We start from the raw sequence: 24,387 nt of genomic DNA, 5'->3' as shown, positions 1-24,387 counted from the left end.
TCTGATTCCAAGGGATTTTCTTCTGACATTTTCCTCTCAGAATAGACTTTCCAATTTCTGGGTTAGTTTCAACCAATTATCCTTCTCCTAATTTAAGATTTGATCTAGTTAGCATTCAACAACAAAATCCAACACAAGCTTGTCTAACCTTAGTAACCTAGGGCTCTGATACCACTTGATCTGGAATTTATCCAGGACAAAGAATTAAAGGTATTACAGACTCATGTGCATGGATGTGCCTATGTTACTTGATGAGCCCCATAAATGGGCAATTTGGGCTCATTTTGCCTCCTAACTTAGCTTAATCCACCATTATCATTATTTTATTGCATGTTTTATATTATATTTATGCTAATAGAGTGAGTTGAGTTGATCATTATGCCATAGAGTCTAATGTGTGCTTAATGCAGATTTTTGATCAATTTTGGAGACAAAGTCAAAGATTTAATGGACATTTGGCAGCAAATATTCAAAGAAGACAAGGGAGGGGATTTATAGAAGGTTTTCCCCCTCGTTTATGACTCCTTACTTCAAATTCTCCTTCAGAAAGCTCGAAGCACAAGCAGCCACATCAATGCACCAAAGAGGCAGCCGAGCAAGTGAAGGATAACTGCTGTCTATCTCAAACTTTAGAAGCCAAGCCTCCCTGATTTTAAGGGAGCTGTTAGGAGCTCGAATTGTATAAGTAGAGAGTCCTAGGGCCTCATTAATTTGTTGGATGTTAGTCATATTTTCGCACTTTTGTTGCAACTTTGCTCTGCTCAACTTCGAGCTTACTTTTGTAGACAATTTCATGTAATCTTACTGTTATTTTGATAATGAAGATGATATTGTTTCTAAGCTAGCACTGAGTTACCTAAGAGGGCTAAAGCTCTTGGGTTGGGGCCCAATACAAGTAGCCAAGCACCTCTTTTTTTGTATTTATATGCTTCGTTTCAGTTTATGAATGAGTTGCTGATAGATATATTTCTTTCTTAGTTAAGAATAGGTTGCTTTTGATAATTTAAAAAGTTGTTTCCATTTCAGTTTGTTGTAGCAGGTTGAATAGGGATAGAAGAAGATACAAAAAAGCCATCAACAAAGCTTTGGCCTCCTTTCTCCCCTTTGGGACCATGAACTGAGGCCAAGACCCTATTGCTGCCACAAAAAACATAGATTTGCGTTTTCCATAGGATTTCTAGTGTTGCAGCTTGTTAGAAGGTTAATGCTTTGCTGTAGATTTATTTCATCATGCTTATTTCTGTCTATACAATAAATTTCTTTTCATGTTTTCTTTCCATATAACATTGTTCAGCATTTACTTTCCTAGATCAGAATTTAGACTAGCTTGATGAACAATTATGTTTTTTAGTGTAGCTATTTTCTTTGCTTGCTTAGTCTCGGTGTTTTATTTTCAGTTCTCTTGAAGTACATTTCTGCTCACAATAAGTCAACCAATCAACCATCACCTTCTCTCTTTGATCCATGTTCCACGGGTCATTGAAAGCCCCTCACAAATTTTCCCTAATTTTCTGTACTTTTCTCATGAACTTTCCTCTATTTCCTTGAACAAGTCCAACCATCTTTCTCTTCCCTAATCCTCCTTGTTGAACCTTAGACACCTTAACACATCCTCCTAGCCATCAGCTACCCTTTCCACCCATTTTCCCACCTTTTAAACCTCTAAAATAGCTCTCGGCATCCTCCTATAGACCTCCTGTAAACCTCCTGTAGATCCCCTGCAGCCTCCTATAGATTTTCCTGTAGGTGTCTTTTTAAATTCCGATTGTAGGGCAAGCCTCTAGAAGGCCACCTACAACCTCCTAGGACCCCTCCACACCTTCCTACACCTCTGCAAACTCCAAAGTCACCCTCCATCGCCACCTAATCACTGCCAAATTCACAAACAGATAAATTACATGCATGACAATTTCACCTAAAAATACATAAAAATCCAAAAAGATGTTTTTTTCTCATTTCCTTGTAGAAATAGCTTGAGTAGATGTTGTTTACTTCCTAATTAGGTAATGGAATTCATTTTATGGTGTTTCATCTCTTTTTCTGCAAAAGCAGGGTTAGCTGGTTAATTAGGGTTTCCTAGGTTTACTTTACCTTTCAGTCTTCTTTCACTTTCTGCAAATAAAATAGCCTCTATAGGGTAAGCTTTTCTTTCTTTCATCACATATAAAGCTTCTTATAGAATTCATTGAAGTTGGCTTGAGCTCCTAGTGATCTTGCACTAGCTGACCAAGTGACAACCTGCAGTAAGAACTAGTACTTGTGCATACAACACCGTCGCTTCCAAGTTTGTTACGAACTACCGAGTTGATAAAAGTAAAGTAGGAAGCCTAGGAGTTACAACATTATTTTTGCAATACTAGTGCTCACAACTTTTTGGTGTCATTGCCAGGGAAGCATCAGAGTATTGTGTGATCACTGCTTTTCTTCTATTTCCTACTGCAACATTCTACTAAGTGGTTTATTTCAGAAAAAGTAGAGTAGTTGTTTCTTTCAATTCCTACATTTCCTTGTTTTTATTTCACTTCTGCAATTTCCATTCCAGCAAAAGTAGATTAGTCATTTCCTTGCTTTCATTTCAATTCTGCAATTTCCATTCTAGCAAAAGTAGATTAGCCATTTCCTTGCTTTCATTTCAATTCTACAATTTCCATTCAAGCAAAAGTAGATTAGTCATTTCCTTGCTTTCACTTCAATTCTGCAATTTCCATTCCAGAAAAAGTAGATTAGTCATTTCCTTTTTGCATTTCATTTTCTTTCCTTTTTCAGTTTTGCAATTTCATTTCAGCAAATTCATTTCAGTGGTTGCAATTTGTTTGTTCAATCAATTTCAGTTTTGCAGGTATCTGCAGTGAAAAAAACAAAAACCAACCAAAAAAAATATTTCCTTTCATGCCTCGTAGAAACAGAGATAATTCAGGAAAATCCTTACCCAACACCCTCACCACATCACATAGCCACCCTTCTCTCTTCTTCGGTAGCAGTGATTAAGAAGAACCTTTAAGTGAACAATCAGAGATATTTGAAGAACCTATAGGGGAAGAAGAAGAATAAAACATCCCTCTTGAGACAATGGATAAAAGCAAAAATGCTAGGGGGAATGGAAAAAGAATAGAGGGTACATTTCCCATCCGAGAGACCAATGGGAACACTAAAATGAAAAACATAAGCCCTTCAGCCCTACCTCACTTCCATGGATTGACTATAGAATATCCTAACACCTTCTTGTTTGAGTTTGTTGTTATCTGTCGAAACTATGACTATGCAGAAGATGAGAAAAAGTTGAAATTATTTCCTTCTACCCTCAAGGATGCAGCATTGCGCTGGTTCATGGGGTTACCTGACAATAACATCACAACTTGGGCTTAGATGCAACAAGCCTTCAATAACAAATATCGAGACTACTGTAGGTCAAAAGACACTAAGGAAGAAATCTTCCGAATGATCATGGGAAGTGATGAATCATTGGAAGATCATGAAGAGAGGTTCCAACTCAGTTATAGAAGGGCCAAGTGCACACTTGAGCCCGAATCGCTGAAGTTAGTCATGCTCAGGGGAATTCTAGAAGACCTTCTAGACACCCTCCATCTGCTAACTAGGGGAGACATCTACCAACTACCTTATGAAAATATAAAAATTGTTTTTAGAAACCATTCTAGGGCAGCCAGAAAGAGAGGTGGGGGAGTCAATCCATAGCCGGTACCTCCTCATCCAGTTCATCCATAAAAGGTGAACTTGGACACATGTTGGAAGACTTCAAGAGTGAGATGTTGCAGGCCCCTGCCATGCAAATGGATACCTTACATATCAAAAGGAAACAAGAGGAAGCATAGAGGTCTTTGGCCATTTTCTGTCCTAGGTGCACCAGAAGGCATCCTAGGAATGAATGTCCATTGAACTCTATAGAGGTTTGCTCAGTTTGTGAAGAAGATCATTCTACAGATAAGTGCCCTTCCTTTCCCGGACTTAAAGTTGTATACTAAGGGGCCGAAGGAGCCACTGAACCACTCTATTTCATGAACCAAAGGAGACTGCATGGACCTAGACAATACCAGCAAGGAATGCAAGGGACATCTCAGGCATACTACAACCCCAACCAAGCCACTTCCATACCTTCTTGGGGTCCTCTTGCTCATCCTTCATGGTCCATACCTCCTCCTTGGTCCTATCCATTTCAATATCATGCCCAACCAATTGCTCATGCATTTCAATCCTATGCTTAGCCACAACCTCAGTGGAATGCATCTCATCAAGCGTTGAGGCCCCAGTATAACTCTCCTCCCACTCTTTTTCCTCCACCACCTACTCAACCACAACGATTACCTCCTGCTCCACCAAGGCAACCACAAATGCCTACTCAATCGAACCTGAACCCAAACAACAAACAGGCTCAGCGAGTATATAATGGGGAATCGTCATGCCCAACCTACGTTGTGGAGATTCAAGAGATTAACCTATGATCTGGGAAGGTTCTACTAGATAGCCAGCCTCCCCCTCAGGAGGTTGAGGAAGATAAAGAGGAAAGTGAACCAAAAGCAATTCCACCCTTTCCTAAGAGACTATCCAGGACAACACATCCCACCCCAGAAGAAACTGAACTTCTGGGAGAATTGAAACAGTTATGTGTAAAGATACCACTTCTCCAAGCCATAAAGGATGTGCTTATATACAATAAGATGATCAAAGAGAAGTGCTTCAGGCATCCAAACAGGCGCAAAAAAGATGCCCCAACCATCAATGTCATAGGAAAATTGTCCGAGCTCATGTTGGGGCAGGTAATCTGTCTGAAATATCTAGACCCTAGAAGCCTAGTAGTTGATGTCCACATCAATGGAACCATGATCCCACATACCTTGATTGATCTGGGAGCTCCCATTAATGTGATGACAAAGGACACCATGCTCAAACTCAAACTCCAGGGCTCCTTGAGAAAGACCACGATAGTACTGCAGCTAGTAGACCGCTCCACCATGATCCCCGAAGGGATTGTGGAGTATGTGATGGTTTCCATTGATTCTTGGGAGTACCCTACAGATTTCTTAGTTCTCCAGCCGAAAACAAAGCTCACTGGGTATCCTATCATCCTGGGAAGACCTTGGTTGGCCACTGCCAATGCTTACATCAGTTGTCGGGCTAGAAACATGACCATCAAGAACAAGCTTATGTCTAAGTAGCTAATCCTATACCCTCCTACCCAACACTTGCTAGAATATGATCTACCTCTCTGGTTGGAGGAGGAAGATGAGGATGAAGCGTATTCTACACCACTGTGTGCAGTAGAAAACAATGTAAACTTTGAAACGGGAACTGATACTGTTACTCGTTTCGTAGAGATAGCAAAAAATTGACCTGATTTTGAAAAGGGGCGATGCAGAACACACATTTTTTTTAGAGAATAGTTTTTGGCACTTTAAATAACTAATACGATTACTCGTTTCGTAACGGTAGTAAAAACGTGACCCGATTTTCAAAAGTGGTTAAATAGAATACACTTTTTTTTGTTGGGAGCATATTTTTAACATATTAAATTTTTTTATGTATCAAAAATATTTTTTTTTTTTAAATATTAGTGATTTTCATGCTGATTTTGAAATGTGTAGATGCAACGTGTTGATGTAGCATACCTTTTTTTAAAAGACTTATTTTTCACACTTTAAAATTTATTATCTCCATTTTTTTTTTTAAATTATGATTACTTAACGAATTTTCAAGTTGTTTTATTTTTCTTTTTTTAAATATTGATTAGTTAAAAAAAAACAAATTTAAAAATATATATATATATATATATATAAAGACAAAAAAAAAACTAGATTAAACAAAAATAGAGAATTAACCCAAAAAAAAAATTAAAAACTAGAAAAATTAATATTAAAAACATTTTAAAAAAAACTAAAAAAACAAAAATAAACTGAAATTACTAAAAAAAAAATAAACTAAAAAAATATGAAAATTTTAGGAATATATGTCTTTTTAAAATAAAAACAAAAAAAATAATTAATAAACATTATAAAGGTATAAAAAAATGTGTTTTGGATTAAAAAAAAAATGTTTTTTATAAAATTTTCATTGTTAATTTAAAAACAAATTAATAAAAACATTAAATTTTTTTTTTTTTTTCTAAACAAAATTTTTTGTTTTTTATTTAAAAAAAAAAAATAATTAAAAAAATTCAGCCCTCCACCCACGGGCATGTCCCCACCGGGTAGCGGGCGGGTGGCTATCCGATTCCGAGAATTGGACAGCCGCCCGCCCACCACCCGTTGGGGGCGCGGCCGTGGGCGGAGTGCTGCGTGTAGCCCCTCCACCCACGGCTGCACCCCCATCGGGTGGCAGGCAGGCGACTGGCTGATTCCCGGAATCGGCCAGCCGCCTGCCCGCCACCCGGTGGGGGCACATTAATTATATATATATATATATATATATATATATATAGTTTTAATGTTATTATTTGTTTGTTTTTAAATTAACAATGAAAATTTTATTAAAAGAACAATTTTTTGTTTTTTTTAAATGAAAAACACATTTTTGTATACTTTTTTTTTTTTTTTTTTGGAACTTAAAGACATATTTTTAAAATTTTCATATCTTTTTAGTTTTTTTAGTAATTTCACTTTATTTTTTTTTTATTTTTTAAAAATGTTTTTAATATTAATTTTACTAGTTTTTAAACTTTTTTTACGTTAATTCTCTATTTTTGTTTAATTTAGTTTGTTTTTAAATTTATTTTTTCCCTAGTTTTTTTAATTTTTCCATGTTTAGTTATTTAACTCTTTATATATATATATATATATATATATATATATATATATATATATATATATATATATATATATATATATATATATTTTTGTTTTTTTTTCTTCCAAATTTTTTTATGGTTTACATATTTGTTTTTTTTTCCATTTTTTTCAAATATGTTTTTTTTACTATTTATTTGTTTATAATTTGTAATTTTTTTTTTAGTTTTTTAATTCTTATCTTTTATAGGTTAATTTTGTTTTCTTTTTCTACATTATTATTATTATTATTATTATGTTTGTTTGTTTGTTTTTTTAATGTTTTGTTTTTAGTATATAATTTAATATATGTTATGCTACTTTTTTTTGTTGTGTATTGTTTCATTGTTTTAATTTGATTTTTATTTTTTATTTTTATTTTATGTTTTCGTTATTTTTTTAAATTTTAATGTTTTTTGGGGTCATGATAAAATATTTTACGCTATTATTTCAAAATGTTGAAATTTTACCCTTGAATTTTTTTTTGTTATCCCAGCGTCAACACTTTTCGTTTTGAGGGTGTTTTTTGCACAAAATTTACCATTGAAAAAAAAAATGTTATTCGAACATCAACACTTCATTTTGAGGGTGTTTTTTGGACAATTTTTGCACAAAAAATTGGTTTTCACCGCCATTTTAATACATGTTGAAAATTTACCCTAGAAAAAAAAAGGTGTTATTCCAGCACCAACACTTTTCGTTTTTAGCACTGTTTTTTTTGTTTTACGAGGTTTTTTGGCCAGAGTTCCCGTTTCAAAGTTTACATTGTTAGAAACTGTCATGAGGGGGAACTGCAAAATGAGGATGATATCATTGGAAACTTAATTTAGAATCCACCTCCCATTTATTTTCCATTAGAAGATCTAGTTAAAGAAACCCAAGATAATCCCCTAACTAATCTCTGTGTGGCTGACCCGACCTCTCTCCGTGTTAAGAATATAGAGTTTGGCCCAGAAAGACCCTTGAAAATCAACTCATCCCTATCCACCTCCCAGGAGAAGGAACTCTGTAGCTTATTAAGAAAACATTTAGATGCCTTCGCCTGGAGTTATAAGGAGATGAAGGGAGTGCACCCTTCAGTATGTACTCATCATATATACATTAAGGAATATTGCAAACCAGTCAGGCAACCTCAAAGGAGGATGAATCTAGCCCTTAATGACATTATTAAGGAAGAATTGCAAAAACTACTTGATGCAGGATTCATCTACCCCAAACTGGTCCCTACCTTCCACATTCACACAGATGCCTCGAACAAAGCAATAGGAGCAGCCTTGGGACAAATTGATGAAAAGTTACCTTATGCCATATACTTTATAAGTAAAAATTTGTCAAAGGCAAAGTTAAACTACACGGTAACCGAGAAGGAACTCCTAGCTGTAGTGCATTCCTTAAATAAATTCAGACATTACATCACAGGCTATCAAACCTTTGTACACACTGATCATGCTGCAATTAGGTATTTAATGAATAAACCAGATGTAAATGCTCGCATTATTAGATGGTTGCTTTTACTGCAGCAGTTTGATTTAACCATTGTTGATAAGCCTAGTAAAGAAAATGTTGTTGCTGACTTTTTGTCTAGAGTAAATTTTCCTGTAGGTGAGGAAGGAATGGTGGATGATCAAATGCCAGATGAGCACCTATTTTCTATCTCAGTACTCTCTCCATGGTTTGCTGATATAGCAAATTACTTGGTTTCAACACAGTTCCCACCACACCTGTCCTCGAAAGAGAAGAGCAAGATCATGAGGAAAAGCACCCCTTTCACTTGGATTGGGAGAAATCTCTTCAAACTTGGCCCAGATCAGATCTTGAGAAGATGTGTCAGGGAGAAGGAAGTTTTTGACATTCTCCTGACTTGTCATGACGAGCCTTGTGCATGCCATTTTGCAGCAAAGAGGACTTCCTTCAAAATCTTGCAAGCAGGCTACTATTGGCCCACTCTTCATCAAGATGTGAAGAGATATACCAGCCAATGTGATTGGTGCCAAAAGATGGGAAAACCTACTCCAAAGGATGAGATGCCCATGCAACCTCAAGTGACTTTTGAGCCATTTGAGAAGTGCGGCACAGACTTTGTGGGTCCTATCAACCCTCCTTCAAAACAGAGGCAATACATCATTGTGTCCACTGATTATTTGACAAAATGGGAAGAGACAAAAGAAATCAAGGCAGCAACAGAGGAAATAGAAGCTGAGCTTTTAAGAGAAAACATATTCTATAAGTTCGAGTATCCAAGAGAATTGGTTATAGATCAAGGCAGTCAGTTCACTTCCAATTTGATTGAAGACCTGCTCACACATCATAGAATCAAACACAGGACTTCCACCCCTTACCATCCACAAGCCAATGGGCAGGTGGAAGTCACTAACATAGCTTTGGAAGGAATTCCGACCAAGGTAGTGAGTAGCAGCAGAAAAGATTGGGTAGATAGACTAGTTGAGGCCACCAGGACCTACAACACAACATGGAAGACCACCAAAGGGTTCACACCCTATGAACTGGTATATGGGAAGAAGGCTCTGATGTCAATAGAATTTGAATACAATGCAATAAGGATGGAAGCACAGTTGGACCTTGACCTCAACCATGCACAGAGGGAAAGGCTACTCCAGCTCAATGGATTGGATGAACAAAGATTGCAGGCCCTTCTCCACATAGAGGTACTCTGGCTTCAAAGGAAAATATGGCATGATCAAAATATCAGAGAGAAGCAATTCCAAGAAGGAGATTGGACATTGCTCTATGACTCAAGGTATAAAGACTTCAAAGGCAAGTTGAGGAAAAGATGGCTGCGACCCTACACTATGGAAAAATGTAATGACAATGGTTCAGTTCTGATTAGAATCATTGATGAGGAAGCCATTCGCATGCTTGTCAATGGACATAGGTTTAAAATTTACAAGAAGCCCCTCTCCAAGTGATACTTCATTGAAGATCTAAATAAGACAATGTTGGTAGTGGAGCAGATCTCAACCTCCACTCCACCCACTCACTAAAGAAGCAGAAAAAAATAAAATAATAATAATAATAAGGGCTCCAGTGAAAACCTCCATGAGGCGCTTGAGTCCCATCATTGGGTTGAAAACCTCTTTTGAGGTGGCTGAGTGATGACAAAAACAAAAAAGAGAGAGAATAATATACCTGGGTGAAAACCTCCCTTGGAGGCGCCCAGGGCAGGCAATTAGGGTGAAAACCTCCTTGAGGCGCCCTAGTTGTCTTTCAAAAAAAAAAACAGAAAAACAGAGAAAAAAGGAAGAGGAAACTGACTTTTAAAATGCATTGTAGGTTACAAGTGGACCACAGGAAGTAAGAGAAGATTGCCACAAAGCCTATTTCACCTCCTCCATACTCTTCTTAATCATTACTGACCTTTCTTCCACCTCACTGTGTTTTTTTTCCGAACACTATGTATCCTACAGGAGGCCCTATGTGTTCTACAGGAGGCTCCTGTAGAAATCATAGAGAGCTCGAAATTGATTTTAAAAAATAGTTTGAGGAGCTGGGATATTTCATGAAGAGCATGTAGGCCCTCCTACAGCTATCCACCCTCCTATCCATCCATCCCACATATGCACCACCTCATTATCATGGATGTCTTTCCTTCCTGCTAAAAAAAAAAAACACAGAAACTAGTTTTTTAGAAAAAACAAAGAAATAAAAAGAACGGCACCTCCAAAGCTCACCGACAGCTTACCAAATGCCTCTCCATTGCCATCAGAATCTCTAGTAGCATCCTCACAGCTCCCAGCATAAGAATCAGCTAAACATTTTAAAGGGAGAAGAAGCTACAGGAGCTCCTGTAGGATTTCCTGTAGTAGTTGATCCCCTTAAAATCAAGCCACAACAGCAAAATAGGTGCAGCCATAGGATTGAAGAGGATGTCTGAAGCAGATCTAGCCAGAGGGTACCTGCACAAAGCAAACAAGCCACACATCAAGGAGCTAAAAGCATAGAACAGAGGAGATACAGGCATGCAACAACTGAAATATGAGCATGCAACAGCAAAAGAACCAAGATGCACCAACAACACAAACATTCGACTTGCAGGTAAGTGTCTAACCCTCTCCTCAGTTGCATCTGTGTAATTGAAAATATGCATAAGAGGATGAGATGGTTAGGGTTGAACGATAAAGGTGGCTAGTCAACTGACCACCCTCATCCAGTTGACTGCGCTCATCTGGAGATGCCACCACATGTGTGCCTAGTCAACTCACAGAAAATCCAAAGGACAAGTAGTGGAGGTTATAAAAACTCCGATGAACTCCGATGCAATGATGGGAAGTGATTATGGGAAAGAGTCATGAAGAGCCATGATGACAGAGTAGTGGGGACCAATGGTTCGAATCTAGAAACGTACCTTTTTTCCATCTCACCCCATCACCAGAAATATCACAAAGAAGACATAAGTATTCCTCCTTGAAACTCCTTCAACACCTTTTCTTCCATTTTATTCTCGTCCACTTAGCTACAGCGAGCTCTATACCACCACCATAACCTCGAAACCATCATCCTCTATCATTTTCATCCATCTTTTTGCTATTGGCATTCTACAGGAGCAGTAACAGGTTCTACATGAGTAGTAACAGGTTCTACAGGAGTACCTACAGCCAGTTCTACAGGAGGGGCAGAAAGCATTTTTTAAGGAGGAAACACGGAGCTTTTGCTCAAATTCTAGCCTGAAGAGGTAGGTTCTGTACAGATCCACCTTGAATATTAATATGTGCAAGAAATGATACAATATTAAGGAGTAATTAAGCTTGTAGAAGAGAGGAATTCCATAAAAACATTTTTGCTTGTTTTCTTAAAAAAAACACAGTTTTTCTCTGTTTCCTGTGTCTTCAAAATTTTTTGTCTCCATCTCTACCTGGGGTGTTCCAAAAGGGTATAAGAAAAATGATAGGGGGATTCATGAGGAAGGAACCCACAAATTTAGTCAGGCTCCATGAACATCCTAAGGTGGTAGCCATTTTCACCAGAGCCAATTGGATGCCATTTTTCAAAAAAATTTGAGGGTTTGATAAAGAAGTGGCTCAGGAGTTTTCCCTTGCTTTAGTACCTTATTCAAAGACCCATGCCACTGTTACTTTCAGAGGTCTCACCATGGAAATCACCCCATAATTTATCAGTAGAGTTACCATCCTTCCCCTTGGATTACCTTGGAGCAAAGATGAAAAGCTAATGGGATAATTTACGAAGAAAACCTTCTTCCAACCAAATGAACATCCTGTAGAAGACAAAAATGGGATTAGAAGAACAAGCATGCCTTACCCTTGGGATGAGGTCAGTTACCAAATAATCAAGTCTATTTCCTGTGAAGGGAGGTATAGCATAGTTTATGGCTACCATTTTAGACTTCTCCATGAGCTGAGATATGGCATGGATACTCCCACACCCCAAAAAATCAACATCCCCTATTTTCTCTTGCAGTCCCTTATAGACTCCAACGTTAAGTTAAAGGTAGGAGGTCCAGATCAATTGGCTCACCATGGGTTAATTAAACTATTAGTGGAAGAAGCCCTCCACACCTTCATAATCCCCATAGCATGGAAAATCTTCAAGAATATGACAAGAGAAGATGATATAAAGGCCCTCACATATGACCACAATCCTTTTGAAAGTGAAGAGGAATAACAACAAGGGGAAGAAGGGGAGGACACTGAGGAACAAACAGAGGAAGACACCAAAACTGAGAAAGAGGAAACTAAAACAAAGGAGGAAGAAACCAAAATAGAGCAAGAGGAAACAAAACCAGCAGACACAGAGGAACAAGGGGCGGAAAAGATAGAAGTGTCTCCTGAGACCCTAGAAAGGGAGGCAACAGCTGCTCTTGTTGCCCTCAGCACCCCTGTGAAACCTAAACAAAAGAGGAAGAGGCAAACATCAATGTACTTCGGGGCTCGGAAAGGAAAGCCACAACCGTCTTCAACAGTGGGTATTGTAATTGAAGATTCACCCACTGTCAAAGGGGAAGAATCTCCCTCTAAAACCCCCATCACCTATGAAAGAGGAAGTCCCAGATCTTCCACCTGGAAGGAAAGAGTGCAACCACAGGACTCAAAAACAGCTCTACAGGAAGCAGAGATTGTTCTACAGGAGACCCTAACTAAGCTACAGGAGACTAAAAAACTAGAGAAAAAGGTAGAAGAATAGCCAATGGGGAAGGAGGAAACAACAGAGACCCAAAAACCTGACCCCCAACCTAGTTTGGGCTCTTACTACAATCTTCTTGAGGGGGGAAAAATCATTCCACAAAAATTTGTAGTCCCACTTTTCTTTGAGCTAGAGAAAGAAAGAATAAGGAGCCATAGATGGATGAAAATTGCTAAATCCAAGGGGGTGGAGGATATTGGCCACATGGAGAACCAGCTTAGAGAGATGGGCAGGGAATTAAGTGATGCAACACATAGAGAGGCAATCAGAAGAACTCACTTGGAAATAGAAAATTAGTTGCTAAGAATATCGTTGCAAGAAAATGAGACACAATTGGCATGCATGGCCAGTGGGTCTAAGGAGGCACTAAAGTGTAGAACACTAGCAAAATCATATGGAGTATACCTCAAAGACCAATAGTTATAGTTTTAGATCAAGACTTTGGCACAGAGAGACACCATGTCTTTCCATGATTATAAAAAATTTACAGACCTATGTGACCAAAGTTCAGCAGAAGAAAAGGCAAAGATAGAAAAGTTCTATTTGCATAACATGGCCCTCACCGATATGAACCTATGGGACCCCAATGCTAGGCTAGGGGACTTGTAACTAATGGTCATGGCATCATGGATGAATCATGAGGAGAAAAGGGCAACGGAAATCAAAAAATTGATGGAAAAAGAGCAAAATGAACCATTAATGATCAGAGCTGAGCCATCAGACCCCATTGCTCTCATCGGTGTCCACCAGCTAACTTGAAAATAATCCTCAAAGTGCCCCTAAGTATATCAATGAGTAGGCTCAGGCCATTGCACATTTTGAGGACATGCAAAGATTACTTGGGGAAGACTGTGTTCATGCTTGCATGCGGAGGTGGAACACTCTCCCACACAGTTTGCAAATCAAGGAGTATCAATCCCCAACAAGGATGAAAGAAGCATTAAGGAGAGTGCCACTGTACAAGTGCTCTATGCAGATTTTGAAGGCTAATTGAATTGGCCTCAAATTGAGTCCCCCACTACTGCTAGGCCTACTAGAAGGTAGAAAATAGGAAGAAGAGAAACAACAGTGGGAAGAGCTGGAAAAAAAGCCAGGATTCCATGACAAAAAATAGGACCTCACATCAGAAGCATGGGATGTCAGGGAGGCCATCAGGGCCATCAAAAATGAGGAGATGGACTAGTTGCTCAAAGGATGAGCAACACATTCAGTAGAGGGTGATGATGAGCCCCATAAATGGGTAATTATATGGGCTCATTTTGCCTCCTAACTTAGCTTAATCCACCATTCTCATTAGTTTATTAAATTTTTTTATTATATTTATGCTAATAGAGTGATTTGGGTTGGTCATTATGCCATGGAGTCTAATGTGTGCTTAATGCAGATTTTTGGTCAATTTTGGAGACAAAGTCAAAGATTTAATGGACATTTGGCAGCAAATATTTGAAGAAGACAAGGGAGAGGATTTATAGGAGGGTGTCCCCCTCATTTATGACTTCCTACTTCAAATTCTCCTTTAAAAGGCCTGGAGCACAAGCAGACACATCAATGCACCAAAGAGGCAGCCGAGCAAGTGAAGGATAATTGTTGTCTATCTCAAGCTATGGGAGCCAAGCCTCCCTGATTTTAAGGGAGATGTTTGGATCTCTAGTTGTATAAGTAGAGAGGCATAGGTCTTCATTAGGTTGTTGGATGTTAGTCAAATTTTCGCACTTTTTTTCCAGCTTTTCTCTGCTCAACTTCGAGCTTACTTTTGTAGACAATTTCATGTAATCTTATTGTTATTTTGGTAATGAAGATGAGATTGTTTCTGAGCTAGCGCTCAATTACCTCAGAGGGCTGAAGCTCTTGGGTTAGGGCCCAATCCAAGCAGCCAAGCACCTCTTGTTTTGTATTTATATGCTTTGTTTCAGTTTATGAATGTGTTGCTGATAGATAGATTTCTTTCTTTTTTAAGAATAGGTTGCTTTTGGTAATTTAAAAAGTTGTTTCCATTTTAGTTTATTGTAGCAGGTTGAATAGGGATAGAAGAAGATAAAAAAAGGCCATCAACAGAGCCTTGGCCTCCTTTCTCCCCTTTGGGACCATGAACTGAGGCCAAGACCCTATTGGTGCCACAAAAAACACAGATTTGCCTTTGCCATAGGATTTCTAGTGTTGCAACTTATTAAAAGTTTAATGCTTTGCTATAGATCTATTTCATCATTCTCATTTTTGTCTATACAATAAATTTCCTTCCATGTTTTATTTCCCTATAGCATTTTTTAGCATTTACTTTCCTAGATCAGAATTTAGACTAGCTTGATGAACAGTTCTATTTTTTAGTGTAGCTAGTTTCTTTGCTTTCTTAGTCCCGGTGTTTGATTTTCAGTTCTCTTGCAGTACATCTCTACTCACAATAATTCAACCAATCAACCTTCACCATCTCTCTTTGATGCATGTTACACAGGTCATCCAAAGTCCCTCACAAATCTGCCCTAATTCTCTGCACTTTTCTCGTGAAATTTTCTCTCTTTTCTTGAACAAGTCCAACCATATTTCTCTTCCCTAATCCTCCTTGATGAACCTTAGACAAATTAACACATCCTCCTAGCCATTAGTTACCCTTTCCACCCATTTTCCCACCTTCAAAACCTCTAAAACAGCTCTCGGCATCCTCCTGTAGATCCCTTGCAGCCTCTTGTAGACTTTCCTGTAGGTGTCTTTTTGAAGTATGATTGCAGGGAAAGCCTCCAGAAAGCCACTTGGGACCTCCTAGGACCCCTCCACACCTTGTTACACATATTCAAACTCCAAATTCGCCCTATGTTACACTAAAATTTGTCACCATGATTATTTGCAGTTAGTATGGCTCCATCAACTGTCATACTATCCTCCTTGGCAAGCCTCATACCTCTGCTCTCCATGTCAAACTCCAAGAAAGAGAGAAAGTCATTAAAAATCTATATATCTCTCGGTACGCAGTTTCTCTTAGCCTTACCTGCGTGTACGCACCCCAAGTTCACAATACCTGCGTACTTGTACGCTCTGTCTGTAAAGCAATGGGTGCGTACTCCTGTAAAGGTCAAAAGGCGCAAGTTTCACTCCAAAAAAGTTACTTGTGGTCATTTCTAGAGCATTCTAGAAGCTTGTTTGACGTGTATGAAGCGCCTCCAGATGGTTCATGTATCCCTATCAAAGAGGAACTTATCCCATCAAGAGGGGAGCTATCCCATCCAAAGAGGGGCTTATCCCATTGATGGTGGACCTGAATAACTTCCTCTAGAGCACTATAAATATAGGCATTGGGCCAGAGGGAGGGGAGGTTGAAAGATGAACATTCCTAAGGGTAGATGCTGCTGGAATTAGGACTCCCTTGTAAAGCTTGAGAGGAAAGATTCCCATCCTTTCCTAGCCTTATTTGAGAGTGAGTGAGCTGATCAAAGTAAAGGAAAACTCTTGCTGGACCCTAGGAGGGACCTGCACAACACCAAGGCTCAGGTTGTAATGGTTTCTTTTGTTTCCACTTAATACAAATGAACTCATTTTTCTCAACATATTGTTATTCATTATTTGTTTCATATACTCCTTGGTCTGTATGATGGATATGTATTGTTTTATGAGTTTATCAGGTGCTATTTAATCTTTTGGCTTGTTAGTGAATGCAGGTTTCGAAGACAAGGAGGAGCTCATCCAGATCGGCGAGGCTAGACTACTACAAAGCATTGGACTAAAGGTATGTTAAAATCACCTGATTACTTGTATTTTCAATGCATGTTTAGAGAAAGGTAGTGTTTATTTGTCTTGTTTGTCACTAGAAAGCCTTTGCTTCTAGGGAGGTCGGTTGTGTCCGCACTATCGACTCTTTCCGCATGACAAAATGGCGACTCCGCTGGGGACTCCATTAATGTGAATGATTTTTCCTTTGTATGAAATTTTGATCTGAGAAAAGTTGTTTTTTTTCTGGTTTTTGGCTGTTTGACTGTGTTTTTGGGTGGGCTAGCTTAGGGTTAAATTAGATTTTAGTTTTTCTTTATTTTGCTAGAAGTACGCAGCCTCTGCGTTGAGCACAGTGCGTACTTGTACGCACTGCAGCTTTGTGCACAGAGCGTACCCTCACATGTGTAAACAGGTCGCCTGCGTACTCTGTCAAAATTAAGAAAATTCCAATTTTCTCCTTTTTTTCCTTTTAGATTTTGTTTTTCATTTGTTTTTTCTACCCAGATCCACTGGTTTTCTGCCATCAATCTTCACCTAAGCTTGTTTCGTTAGTGTCGAGAGTTTTAGTGAAATTCATAGAGATTTTTCCCTAAGGTTTGATTTTTGCACTCGTCCGGTAGTGACTTTGGCGTTAGAGGTTGTCAAACTTTGGATCTCCCTAGTTTTGTTCAGTCCTCTTAGGAGTCGGGCCTTTCATAGAATCCACCCTTGTGAGAAACCTACCTTTGTGTCTTCTCTTTGCGAATCTCGAAAAAGTTTGTTGATTGAACTTTGAATTTTATTCTTGAGAAAAAGAACAAAAGATTTTGATTTTTGTTTTTGACTAGTTTTTGGTTCTGCATTAACAAGTCCTCAGTTACATTTTGACTAAGTAAAACATCCAGGAATCATCTTTAGTAGGCTTTTGCCTCGTTAGATTTGTTTTTAGGTGCTTTTCTCTTAGATTTGCTTTTGAGTGAAATTGAGTTGATTTGATTGCCATAGCTTTTTTAACTTTGATTTTTGTTAAAGTAAGTTTTACATGCTTTATTAATTAGGAAAAATATAAAAAATATCTTTTGAAGGAAAGTTTGCTTTGGTAGCATTTGAGTCTTTGAAAGAAAAAAGAATTTTCGTGAAGTGATTAGTGGTCATGTGTTGTATGTTTTGAAAAGATAAAGAGTTTGTTTCTTTGATTTTCATTGCCAAGAAAGTTGTTTTTATATCAATTTTGCATTCTCCAACTCTCTTAGCTAGGGAATTCATTGAAAAAGAAAAAAATAGTATAAATCATCCTAAGTGCATCTTTTTAGTGGATTTCGGTCGAGTCTACACACCATCAGTTTCATCTCCACTACCTTTTGTCTTAAAGAAAAGCCATAAAAATTAATGCTTAAAGTAAAATCAACTTAGTAACTTTTTATTTACTAGGGCTCTGAAACAACAATATACATCAGGCTAGTGTCTTGGAGTAGGAGAGTAATTAACTCTCCAAGACAGAAAAACCAAACAAATAGCTCATCTTGTGGTAGGATAAATCCAACTGTTTCATTTGTACTCTGGGAAAGCTCCTCTTAAAGGAGAAGCATGAGACCGTGTCCGAACCAGTGAGGGGATCAATCCTCCTTCATTGGGAAAGACGCCAGATACGCACATACTACAAACGGTAAACCTCAGATTATTGTCGAGGAGCCTGGGGTCACTTGTCGGTAAACCTTGGATTATTGTCAAGGAGCCGGCAAGGGGATTGAGCTTGTTACTCTGCCCTTGCGTGCTATCGGGTCATAGACTGTTCCCCCAGGTGCATTTGTTGCTGTTGGTAACCTTAGTGACCATAATCTTTAGGATTCTACCGAGGTGACGGTGGAGGGAAGATCCCACTGTACCTGGAGCAGACGTCGGCTAGACTCACTTGGATTTTCCGGGGGTTTCACTTCACTCGAGACGGTTAAAGTGGAGGAACTTGTGCCGGTCTATTCATTAAGCAGGTTGCCGGGGTAACTGTTCCGCCCACCACTTCTGTACTGAATTCGGCGATGTTGGGTTTCATCTCCAACTAGTGTTTTCGGTCTGGAAGGCTACTGTTTGTGTATGGTTTGACACCCTAGATTCTTTAGGCGTGTGATTCAAATTTGTTTGGTTCTTTAGAGACTTTAGGTGGTTTGCTTTGAGATTTTACTTTGATTGCATGTGCAGTAGTTAAAAGTTTTTAACTGTGGCTGAATTACTGAGACAGTCCCGTAGACTTCGGGGCAAGTCTCCTGAGATTGTTACCATGGCCGATTTGTTGAGGAAGTCCCGTAGACTTCGGGGCGAACCTCCTGAAGAGGTTCCGGGTCATTACGAAGGTTTGAAAGTCCTTGTAACTCCTAGTGGCAGTAAAGTAGGTTCACCTGAAGAAGGAGAATCGTCATTGGTAGTCCATCCAAATTACCAAGGTCTAGAAACAGGTTATAATCCCGAACCTGTTGTAGTTTTCGAGCTTGCTGGTAGTTTTTCATCTACTAGTGATATAGGCGAAGAACCTGAAATATCTAAACCTGTTACTCCAACTTCTAGTGCACCTGATTCACCTAGGGTAGAAAGAGTCATCACCGAAAATCTTCCTACTGGTTTGATAGCTATTGAAGAACTTGCTCCAGAGGAAGAATTTGGTGTATCTATCATTGAAGATCAACCTACTATTGATCTAAGGGAGCGTGAATCCATCTTTTACAGTCCTCCTAGAAGTACTACTTGGTACCTTTCGTTAACCAATTATTTAGACAACTCAGGGATAAGTTTTTCTCCACCTCGTACTCCTTTTCCACCTGGAGGTATTTATACTCCTGTAAATATGTCTGGTCAGTCGTCCATGTTCACTCAATCTCCTGAATCTTTCTTGTACGGCGGTCCTTCTGTTCCCTCTGGGTATCAGTCACTTTCTGGTACTTTTGCGGGAGCATCTCCTCAACCCATTGAACATGGGTTATTAGCTGGAAACAATGGTAATAAACCGTTGGGTGTAGGAGACATTTACATGATGTCAGGTTTAGTTCCCGGTTCTCAACCTCAAGGTGGCCAATTACCGCCTAGGGGGCAGCCTCAATTAATGCCTGGGGGGAAACCTCAAGGTACACAAGTTGCGTCTGGGGGGCAACCTCAAGGACAATATGTACCCATAGTACAATACATTCCTCAAGGTCAACCCCAGCCTCAATATATACCCAGGATCAACCTCATTATCAATTCGTCGCTCAAGGTCAACCCCAGTATCAGTATTTACCTCAAGGGTATCAACCTCAAGGTCAATACTCGAGTCAAGGTTATCAACCACCTCAAGGTCAATCTTATGTTCAAGGTACGGGAAATGTACCTTTCAATTATCAATCCCACCCTCGATCCGGTTATGGATCTCAGTATCCTCAACCTGTCATGGGTCAATACCCCAGAATGAACATAGTGTGGGATCCATCGCAAGTTCAACAGATATTGCAGCCAAGCGTACAATTGTCATCTCAAGCTGGACAACCCTTAGTTGCTGGTCCATCCCAGCAACTAGTCCAGTCTAATGTTCAAACTTCTGTACCTTCGGTAGTTACTCAGTCGCCAATTGCACCTAGTACTCCATCTCAAACGACTACTGCAACTACCGCAACATCTTCTCCTTCCACCACACTTGCTTCTGGAGTATCGACAGCTCTGGTTTCTACTCTCTTTGCAACTACTCCTTAGACATCTTTACCATTGTCTGGATCTACGATTCAAACTATGGTTCAGATGCCTGTAGGACAACCTGGTTTAAGTACGGTTGTCACTAGTCAACCACAATTCACTTATCAACCGTACTAGGGACAGTACAAATACGGGCCCATTGTCCAACAGCTGGTTTACCAGTATCAACCGTATCCTGGGTACACTTATCAACAACCTCAACAACCCCAGTACGGTCCGGTTAATCCTGGTTTTCCAGGAGGATACAATATCCCGAATGTGATACCTATTCCAAGTTATCCTGGATATCCTCCTCCTGGGACTGTTCTTGTGACCCAGAGTTTTAGGGATCCTAATCGGCAATTACCATTTATCGCAACTTTGGATTTACCAAACTTATCGCGCCTAACAAACGATCCAATAAATTATCTTCTGTTCTGGCCGTCAATGCCAAATAAGTTGCCCAGTGATATACCCAAGTTCGAAGGTAAGTCTAGAGAGGATCCGTCCAATCATGTGATGACTTACCACCTCTGGTGTGCTTCAAATTCCATCTCAGATGATTCGATCCGCTTACGTCTTTTCCAGCGTACGCTCATTGGTCTCGCGGCCAAGTGGTACATTGAGTTACCACGGGCCTCTTTTTACAATTTTAGTCAGTTAGCTACCTCGTTCCTAACTCATTTTCAGTTGCCGGTCAGATATGATAATGGCACGGAGCTACTAACTTCACTAAAACAGTCGACGTCCACTTATATTTCCGATCATATACATGAATGGCGACGTCAACGGTGATTAGTGAAAGTTTTTATCCCGGACCAAATCTTAGCTGAATGGTTTGTTAAATCATTATTACAGAAGATTACTGAAGATGTAGCTAAGGCCGGAGTAGTTACTGAGGAGCAAGTAATTTCTCAAGCGCAGTACCTTGACTTAGTTTACACTCAGTCAGGTACGTTACATGAAAAGATCCCAGATCTTCCAAAGTCAAACCAAATCGCTGCTGCTCCTTCGGGATCTCATGCTGCTGATGGCATGATTGGTATGGTAAATACTAAAAGCAAGAAGAAATCTTCAAAGAATTCTTTGCCCATTATAACCTTACCAGATTCCTCGATAGGAGAGTCTTCTCCTGAAATTTCCACTGATATTCACGCTGTAGAGTCATCTACGGCTAAATCAAAAAACGGTGGGAAGAAGAAAGGTAAAAAGAAGAGTAAAGCAAACAAGACTCCAAAGGAGAAAACATAAAAGTTGGAAACCAATGACGAAAAGCGCAAACATCGATATCCTTGTCTTATTTGTGAAGAGGATCATTTTACAAGAGATTGCCCCCATCGGGCCGAGGTTGTGAAAATCGTCAAAGGTTCCTCAACTCTTGCTGTTTTGAAAGATCCATTTCCAAAGCAGGAGAGTAAGATGATAGGTTCTTCCTCGGGTGCCATGGAAGAACCCATATTGATGATGTCTCATGTAAGGATTGCGACTCGATCGCAAGATTATTGTAGTAAAAGTCCTGTTGATGGATCGAAAGAAACAGAATCTTCTCACTCAAATCCATCAACCTCAGCTCCTGGTTCCGATCCACTACAGATCGAGAAACCTAACCCTGACTTAGTAATAAAACTGCCCGCCAAGGGTGTACTTCGAAGGTCTGCTTTCAATCCACATGCGAGAGCGGCCCAGAATTACAACATTGTTGAGGATTTAGCTGTTTCACCCTCAGCAATGTCAGCTTTAGAAGTGCTGCAATCATGCCCAGCACAGCGAAAATTACTTTTGTCGGCTATAGGAGCTATTGATGTTCAGGACCCGAACCTAATAATCTTTGATCTAGAAAATAGTACACCACGTTTGCCTCATCAGATGGCTTTCCAGATCCCAGTGATAGTCAAAAACAGGCATATTCATCGGACTGTAATTGATGAAGGAGCTTCCACGTGTATTATGTCGATACAGTGTTGGAGATCGCTTAGTTCTCCTTCACTAAATCAATACCCGACAATTCTTAAGGCCTTTGATGGCCATGGGTTCCATCCATTTGGCATTCTACAGGATTTGCCTATAGGGGTTGAAGGAAAAACCGTTAGTCTAGATGTGGAGGTCGTTGATGCCCCTCTAGACTACAACCTTCTTTTGGGTCGAAGTTGGTCTTACGCTATGACAATGGTCGTTTCATCGGTCTTCAGAGTAATAAATTTTCCACACAATGGCAAGATCATGACCATAGACCAGCTGGCTTATTTTTCATCCGACCCAGTCTCTTCAGAGAGTATCCAGCATGTCGGTAAAACGACTATCCCTTATAAGGATGTTGGCGTAGGATTAGTTAAAGATGCCGGTTTACTGGGAACTTTTCCTTTTCCTCCAATCAACGCCGTGTCTTCATTTTCATCTATTCATATGATTACTTCAGACACTATTATTTATGACGATCCTTGGATCGTTCCTTCTGAGTCTGAGATAGACTCATTTGGTGATGCAATGCCTTTGAGTCCATATGAAATAGCCTATGAAGCCGTGTAGTCTTTTACCGACCCAAGTTCAACCAAAATCGACCAAATGAATGTGGTCCATGAGGAATCCCTTTTCGCGTCAACCTCGTAGTTAATAAAATTTCCCGAAGTTGTGTCATCTGACGAACAACTTTGTGAAGTCCTGTGTGTAGACGATTTACCATGGGAAGATATCCATCATAGATCTTCATTTTTACCTGAGGACGATCGTTTTGAAAACGATTTCTCATCAATATTTACAGCTGAATATGTCAAAGATGCTCAGAGTCCAATGAAACATCTTGATTCAGAGCTGAATTTGGGAAACATTTCTCGCACTATTCCCATTGACATTTCAGTAAAGCCTGGAATTGTTGAACACATTCATATAGGTGCCTCATGTTCAGATGACGAAATTCAAACATACAAGGCCCTATTTCAAGAATTCCGAGACGTATTTGCCTGGTCTTACGAGGAAATGCCAGGAATTGATCCCGCCATTGTTGTCCATGAAATCAAGACTTACCCGGATGCTAAACCCATCCGGCAACGTCTGCGTCAGATTCACCCACGAAAAGCGGCTGTGATTAAAGCAAAAGTTGAGAAGCTGTTGAAAGCAGGTTTCATTTATCCGATCCCGTTAACGGATTGGGTATCGAATATTGTTCCAGTTAACAAAAAACAGGGAACAATAAGAATATGTATCGACTATAGGGATATCAATCGTGCTTGTCCCAAGGACAACTATCCAACACCCTATATTGATCAAATAATTGATGATTGTGCCGGAAGTGAAATATTTTCCTTTATGGACGGTTTTTCCGGTTACAACCAAATCAATATTCTACCTGCCGATCAACCAAAAACGGCTTTCATTTGTCCATGGGGGACATTTGCGTATTGAAAATTACCCTTTGGACTTAAGAATGCCGGAGCCAGTTTTCAAAGGGCGATGTCTTATGCATTTCATGACATCAAGCACATTGTGCAACCGTATCTCGATGATTTGCCCGCTCACTCCTTACATCGAGCTGATCACCTTGTTCATTTACGAGCAATTTTTATGAGGTGTAGGCATTATCGTATACCGTTGAACCCACACAAATGTGTCTTCTGCATAGAAGTGGGACGATTGTTGGGATTTTTAGTTTCAAAAGCCGGCATTCGCGTCGATCCCTCGAAGGTAGAAGTTATCATCAAATTACCTCCTCCTTCGAGTCTGCGCCAACTCCAAAGTTTGCATGGGAAAGCAAACTTTTTACGCCGATTCATTCCTAACTACGCCGAGATTACCAAGGTTTTTAGCCAGTTGTTGAAACAAAATGCTCAATTCTCTTGGGATGAGATAGCTCAGAAATCTTTTGATGCGCTAAAGCACGCGTTGACCCATGCACCGTTGCTGCATCCTCCCAACTACAACCAGGATTACTTTTTGTACCTCGCCGCCGCTCATTCCACCATTGGAATGGTCTTAGTACAGGAAGACGAATTCGGAATGGAACATGTGATATATTATCTTAGTAGGACATTAAATCCCACTGAGCTCAAATATTCACATGTGCAGAAATTGGCCTTGGCAGCCGTTCAAGTTG

This window comes from Pinus tabuliformis, chromosome 1_2, assembly GCF_031772625.1.
Source record: "Pinus tabuliformis cultivar Carrire ecotype Pingquan chromosome 1_2, CPIR1, whole genome shotgun sequence".
Taxonomy (NCBI): domain Eukaryota; kingdom Viridiplantae; phylum Streptophyta; class Pinopsida; order Pinales; family Pinaceae; genus Pinus; species Pinus tabuliformis.
The sequence above is the reverse complement of the archived record's forward strand: the minus strand, read 5'-3'. Positions refer to the sequence as shown.